Genomic DNA, 6,830 nt, shown 5'->3' with positions numbered 1-6,830 from the left:
ACACTATGATCTTTAAGTTCCCATTGATAATGAGAAGGTTGTTTGTTTTTCTTTGGTGAAGGACATAGAGCCTGAGCAGCACTCAGGAAAGAGAAGACCTTACTCACCGTCATCATCATCTCATGCTAGTTTAGCAGAGATAATGCTAACACCTACCTCACAAGGTTAAATGGCGATAAATGTTAGCCACAGCTATTACCAGAACCCCCAATCATTTTGGAACATGTAACCTGTTCATATTAATCAGACTGAAATCTTTAAATTATATCTCAACTATATATGGTCTAGAGGCGAGGAATGAATCTGTATCAAGTTAAAAGAGTCTTATCATGAAGGTAAGTCAATGTTTCGGTCAATATTTTAACCAATTACAGAAACTAATAGTTCCTACCTGTGGAATGTGATGAATTTCAAACCACATGCATCGGTCTGAATAAAGGTTATAACGAACAAGGCAATCAGTGTGACTTCTGAGACAGACACATTTATCAAACCCTTGGACCAGCGCATGCAAACAGTTCAGTCCAGGGACATCTGTACTCTGTGAATCTTTTTTGGAGGGTAGATAGCCCCTGCCAGGAACAGAACAAACTGTTTTTTAATGTGATCTCCCTCCTTCCTATTTCCTAGTCATGAAAAGAGCAATTGCCATAGATGTGGTCCAAAAAAAAAAGTGAGATGAAGTGAACAGCTCAGTTGTTTTTCAACTTGGCATTAAAAAAAAAAAAGAAAAAAAAAAGAACAAGAAGCAACGAATGCAGCAAGAATTCCTATTGGGATGAAATGGGAATGGAATTTTGCACACGGTGGGTGCACCCTAACTCTGGGTCTAAGTATACCCTCAATTTCTTGTGGAAGAAATTCGTTACTTGCATTTTGTGGATAAGCAGCTCATACTTTCTGAAAGGGAGCAGTGTAGGTTTTTGGGGTGGGGGAATTCTTCACAATGAAGGGCTCTCCTCCGCCCGGTCTGTAGTAGAACAGTAACCATATCCGACTCCCCGAGTACTAAATGCTGCTAGTTCCCCCAGACAATCACTCCCTACTCCCCTAGATTTTCGGGGATGTGGGTAACACCACGCCTAGTAGAGACCCAGTGTGGTAGACAAGGGTGTAAGCACTATTGACCCGATCTGATGTTGGAATTACACTCCCTCACTGACTAAACCCAAGAGGGGAGATTCGGTTTAGCAAACAGAGGTATGAAGTCACTTTGCAACTTTTCAGGAAAGGACATTCTAGGAAAGAGGGTTAGAAAAAGTTGTGGTTAAGAAAATGGATTCCTGGGGCACCTGGGTGGCTCAGTTGGTTAAGCATCTGATGGGCATTGAGGAAGGCACCTGTTGGGATGACCACTGGGGTGTTGTATGGAGACCAATTTGACAATAACTTTCATATTAAAAAAGAAAAAGCATCTGCCTTCAGCTCAGGTCACGATCTCACGGTCCATGAGTTCGAGCCCCGCGTCGGGCTCTGTGCTGACAGCTCGGAGCCTGGAGCCCGCTTCGGATTCTGTGTCTCCCTCTCTCTCTGCACCTCCCTTGCTCACCTCTCTCTCAAAAATAAATAAACATTAAAAAAATTTTAGAAAATGGATTCCTCTTAGCTTTCCCATGTCCTGCCTGTGGTATGCTGTGCAACTTTTTCTTACCAAGGAAGGGATGATGATGATACGCACCTCACAGGCTTTCCGTGAGGATTAAAGGTGCTAACACGTGTAGCTTGCTTAGCTCCATTCCGGGTACACGGCAAGCACTCAAATGTTACAGCTGTGAGGCATAAAGGTAACAAACTGGGAGTTCATGCATTTAACGGAGCAAGAATTTGTCAGAATAACATACACCCGAAGGAACAAAGGTCAATTACGACAGCCTCACAGAAAAACCTAAAAAGGGGCACCTGGGTGGCTCAGTTGGCGAAGCATCCGACTTCGGCTCAAGCCATGATCTCATGGTCCGTGAGTTCAAGCCCCGCATCAGGTTCTGCGCTGACAGTTCGGATTCTGTGTCTCCCTCTCCCACTCACACACTCTCTCTCTTAAAGATGAACATTAAAGACATTAAAAATAAAACTAAAAAAATAAGGCAAATGGCAATTTTCTACCGTCAGAAGCATGTCTTATTTGTTGCCCTGTTAACTGGTAAAGAAAAAATAAGAAAGTGTGTATTTTCATAAATTCACAAGACGTGAGATGAGCTTTCGTGTTTATTATTTTGTGCCATATTTTAAATTCATCATGGACTCCTGTTCAAATTCGTAGAATTCAGGAACTCTACACTCGATGGCTCACAATTGCTCAGCATATGTCAAAATTTTTTGTTTCATTCATTCATTATGAATTTGGTGCAGGAATCCACAATGAATACATGAAAACAAAGAGAACAGGCACTCTAATTCCTAAATTCATAACCTAACAAATAAATGGACAGAGCACCTAACATGCTGTTCTCTAAATTAGCCTGTAATTCATATTTTTACTGATTGAGACTGAACTCTAATCCAATTAACACATTTAATCATATATAAATTCAAAACTCTTAGATAAGAATAACATAGAATGCTAAAATGTGACTCCGTAGCTGGTGAATTACTCAGTGCCTGCAACAATAAAATATCATCTGACCCAGAATCCAGGATCTGACTTTTTCTAAATGAATAAAATTCCTAGAGATTTAAATCCCTTTATGCCAAAGTAATGCAGTAATGTAAATGTGATATTTAATACATACACATGCTGTTGCACAATGAATACCGAACACTTTAAAATATGTGTTCACTGCCCAAAGATAAAAATAACCCAGAACTATCACAGTCATGTGTTACCAGTAAGACCACTATGAGAATACTGGGATGATTTTTCACGATCTGTAGCACCCTGCCCGTACTTCATGGGCCAGGCTACTGTGACATTACTAGGTTGGTAATTCACAAACTGGAAAATCATGCCATCACCAGAGGTGCGATCACTGTATGTATGTATTTCTACAGGCCAGCATCAATTACAAAATGCAATTAAAAAGACATTCTGTTCATAATGATATCAAAATGAATAAAATACTTAGAAATAAATTTTCCAAAAGGAGGGCAAGAGTTGTACACTGCAAACTACAAAACATGGCTGAGCTCAAATTTTTTAAATATCCAAATAAATGGAGAGATAGTCCATATTCATTGCCTGCTTTGAAGGACAGATACTACTGAGACGCAATGTTGTTAAAATGTCAGTTCTCTCAACATTACCTATACATTCAATGCAATCCCTATCATGTTCTAGCAGTGTGTGTGTGTGTGTGTGTGTGTGTGTGTGCGTGTGTGTATCTAAAATTTATATGGAAATGCAAAGGAACCACAAGCGCTATAATAATTTTTAAAAAGAACAAGTTGGAAGAATTATACTTTGCTTTCAAAACTTCTTATATAGCTATAGTAACAAGGACAGTGAGTTACTGATACAGGAATACCATACAGGCCAATGGGACAGAGTAGGGTCCAGAAAGAGACTCACAAATTTAAAGACAACAGATTTTTGACAGAAGTACAGATGCAATTCAATGGCGAGATGGCGAGAGGATATTTTTTTCAACAAATGATGTCAGGGCAACTGGATATCCCTACACACACACACACACACACACACACACACACACACACACACTTTGACCATTATTCATATCATAAACAAAATTAACTCAAATTGGCAAAATGATAAATTGATGCTCATCAAAATTAAAAACTCGTATGCTTGCTTTCAAAGACACCATTGAGAAAGTGAAAAGACAAGCCACAGACTAGGAGAATAGAGCTGCAGATCATGTATCTGGCAGGAGACTTGTATCCAGAATATAAAGAACTCTTACAACTCAAAAGGAAGTCAGATAAATCAACTGGGAAATGGGCAAAAGATTTGAACATTTTAACCAAAGAAGATACACAAATAGCTAATAGGCACCTGAAAAGATGCTCAACATCAATAGTCATTGGAAGGCCACAAATTAAAACCACAATAAAATGCCATTACATGTGCCCTTGCATGGCTATCATCAAAATGACAAACATTACCCATGTCTGATAAAGATGTGCAAAGACCGGAACACACACACTGCTGACAGGGACGTAAAATGGTATAGACACTTTGGAAAACTGCACGGCTGTTTCCTGAAAAGTTACACATACACTTACCACACAACTGCAACAATTAACTTCCAGATATCTATTCAAGAAAAATGACAACATAGGTCCTCAAGGAGGCTTGTACGCGAATTTCACAGCAGCATCACTCCTCATAGGTAAACACTGAAGACAACTCAAATGATCATCAACTTTGAATGGATAAACGAATGTGGTATATCCATACAATGGAATACCACACAACAATAAAAAGAAGTCAACCACAGACACATGCCACAACGTGGATGAATCTCAAAAGCATGCTAAGGAAAGAAGCCAGATGCAAGAGATTACATACCGTATGATGATATGTACATGAAATATCCAGAAATGGTAAATCTGTGCTGACAGAAAGATCAGTGGTTGTCTGGGGCTGGGGACAGGAGCCGGGAATGACTACAAATGCACATGAGGGAATTTTTGAGGGCTAACGGAATTGCTCTAAGATTGGATTATGGTGATGGTTATGTAACTGTATAAATCTGCTAAAAGTGACTGAATTGTATAGTTACAAAGGGTGGCTTTTTGGTATGAAAATTCTACTTCAATACACTGTAAAAAAATAATGGAAAAAAAAAGACACTTCACGTTAAAGTGGGAGTTGGGGCACCTGGTTAGTTCCGTCGGAGGAGCATGCGATTCTTCATCTTGGGGTCACGACTTCAAGCCCCATGTAGGGTGTGGAGATTACTTAAATAAATAAAACTTTAGGGGGGAAAAGAGAAAGAGGCATTGATCTTCAATGGGTGATGGAAAGGGTGAAGTCCATTCTGGCATAAAGATGGCAGTCGAAAAACATTTGTACAATGAATAATTAGCTTCTGAGCTTGGCTAACTGGGAGAGATAAAAAAAAAAAAACTTTACAATATTCATGATTTTCTTCATTTCACTATTATTTAACTTTCTAACTGCCTTGGTTTCCTTCGCTGGAAAATAAGAATAATAATAGTACCTCCTTCACAGGGATAGAATGAGGCCTAATGAGATGATGGACACAGTGCTTTCAGTATAACGCCTGGCATGTAAGTGCTAAATATTAAATATTAGTCGGGGCTCCTAGGTGGCTCAGTCGGTTAAGTGTCCGACTTGGGCTCAGGTCATGATCTTGCGGTTTGTGAGTTGAAGCCCCACGTCGGGCTCTGTGCTGACAAGCTCAGAGCCTGAAGCCTGCTTTGGATTCTGTGTCTCCCCATCTCCCCGTGTCTCAGCCCCTCCCCTGCTCATGCTCTGTCTCTCTTTGTCTCTCAATAATAAATAAATGTGAAAAAAATTAAATATTAACTCTCAATCATAAAAATATTCAGATTGCCTCTCTAGATGTTAAGATACTTAACAAAACACATTGATATTGCTCTACTTCCATGGTGATGAAATTTCCCTAAAAGTAAAAACAGAACCACAATGAACTTTGTCAACCTTAGTTGTAATAAAATTATTGACACCGGAGAAATTTTGGTTTTCCAATCAGATTTTAAAAGATAAATCCATTTGCAAGGACCACAGTGACATATTTTAAAAACACAAAATGAGACATATCCATTGGCATGCACAAAAACTAGCTGATTTAAATACATGTTTATCAAGAAGCATAATGGTTTTATGGAAACCAATTTGACAATAAATTTCATATATAAAAAAAAAGAAGCATCATGGTTTGCTGAAGACATCAGTTAAATCTTACACAGTAAATAGGAAAAAAAATGTAATATCCTAACTTCTTGTTTTTTTGCAACTTACCTATTGTTTCTACGTTATCACAGAATTACAGGATTTAAGGAATCCAACTAGGCCAATGATCTCTTTTTAAGAATTTTCTCTCATAAAGAACCTATCCTACTTTAAAAATAGTGAAGAATCCATAACCTACTTGGTAGCAAGCGCTTATCTTTCCGAAGAGTGTTCTTTACTTCTGTTCTTTCCTGAAAAGAAATCCACTTTGCTTTTGGAGAATGCAAAGCACTGGCTTCATTATAAGATGAGGGTTATCTCAGGTGAATTACCCAGTTGCTCAGATAACCAGTTTCAAGGACAAATGGGGACAAGAATGACTGAGAATTGGTACACCGCACACCTGGGTGTGCCTCCTGTTGGAGAGCGAAAAGAGCTCAAGAAACAGGGACAGGGACACGGGGACATACTTAGGTGCCGTGCAACGTAGCGTAAGAGAGAAGCTATGGCCAGAGGACACTTGTCTATTTTGTAGTGTTCAAGAGGGAAATAATCAGCGAAGCAAAAACAAGGACAGAGAGTTAACTTCAGCTGGAAAAGAGGTGGGCTGCATTAACATGCTCTGTCTTCACATTGATAATAGTGACCTTAGGAGAAGGTGTGAATCTGTCAACTGCATTAAGTATTACTTTACTGGGCTTGAAATGTTTTATTAGAAACAAAGTATTTCTGGGGACTCCTTCTGACTCCCAATTGTTTGCATTTTTCTTATGAGCTGCTTCAGTTGCATAGCAATACGCAATTATTTGTGGTCTGAAAGGACGACTTTACATCTTTAGAGATCATTGGTATTTGGGCAGACCAAAACCCTGGAAAGCCAAGTCCCTTGCCTATAGTCCTTGGGCCCTTTCGAATGCTCCCTCTCCGAAAGCGAGCTTTCATGCTACTTTAACTTCCCGATCTCATACGCTGATAAACTTTTGCCTGCTGCTCA

This window comes from Panthera leo, chromosome A2, assembly GCF_018350215.1.
Source record: "Panthera leo isolate Ple1 chromosome A2, P.leo_Ple1_pat1.1, whole genome shotgun sequence".
In the NCBI taxonomy this organism is placed as follows: domain Eukaryota; kingdom Metazoa; phylum Chordata; class Mammalia; order Carnivora; family Felidae; genus Panthera; species Panthera leo.
This window is presented reverse-complemented; position numbering follows the sequence as displayed.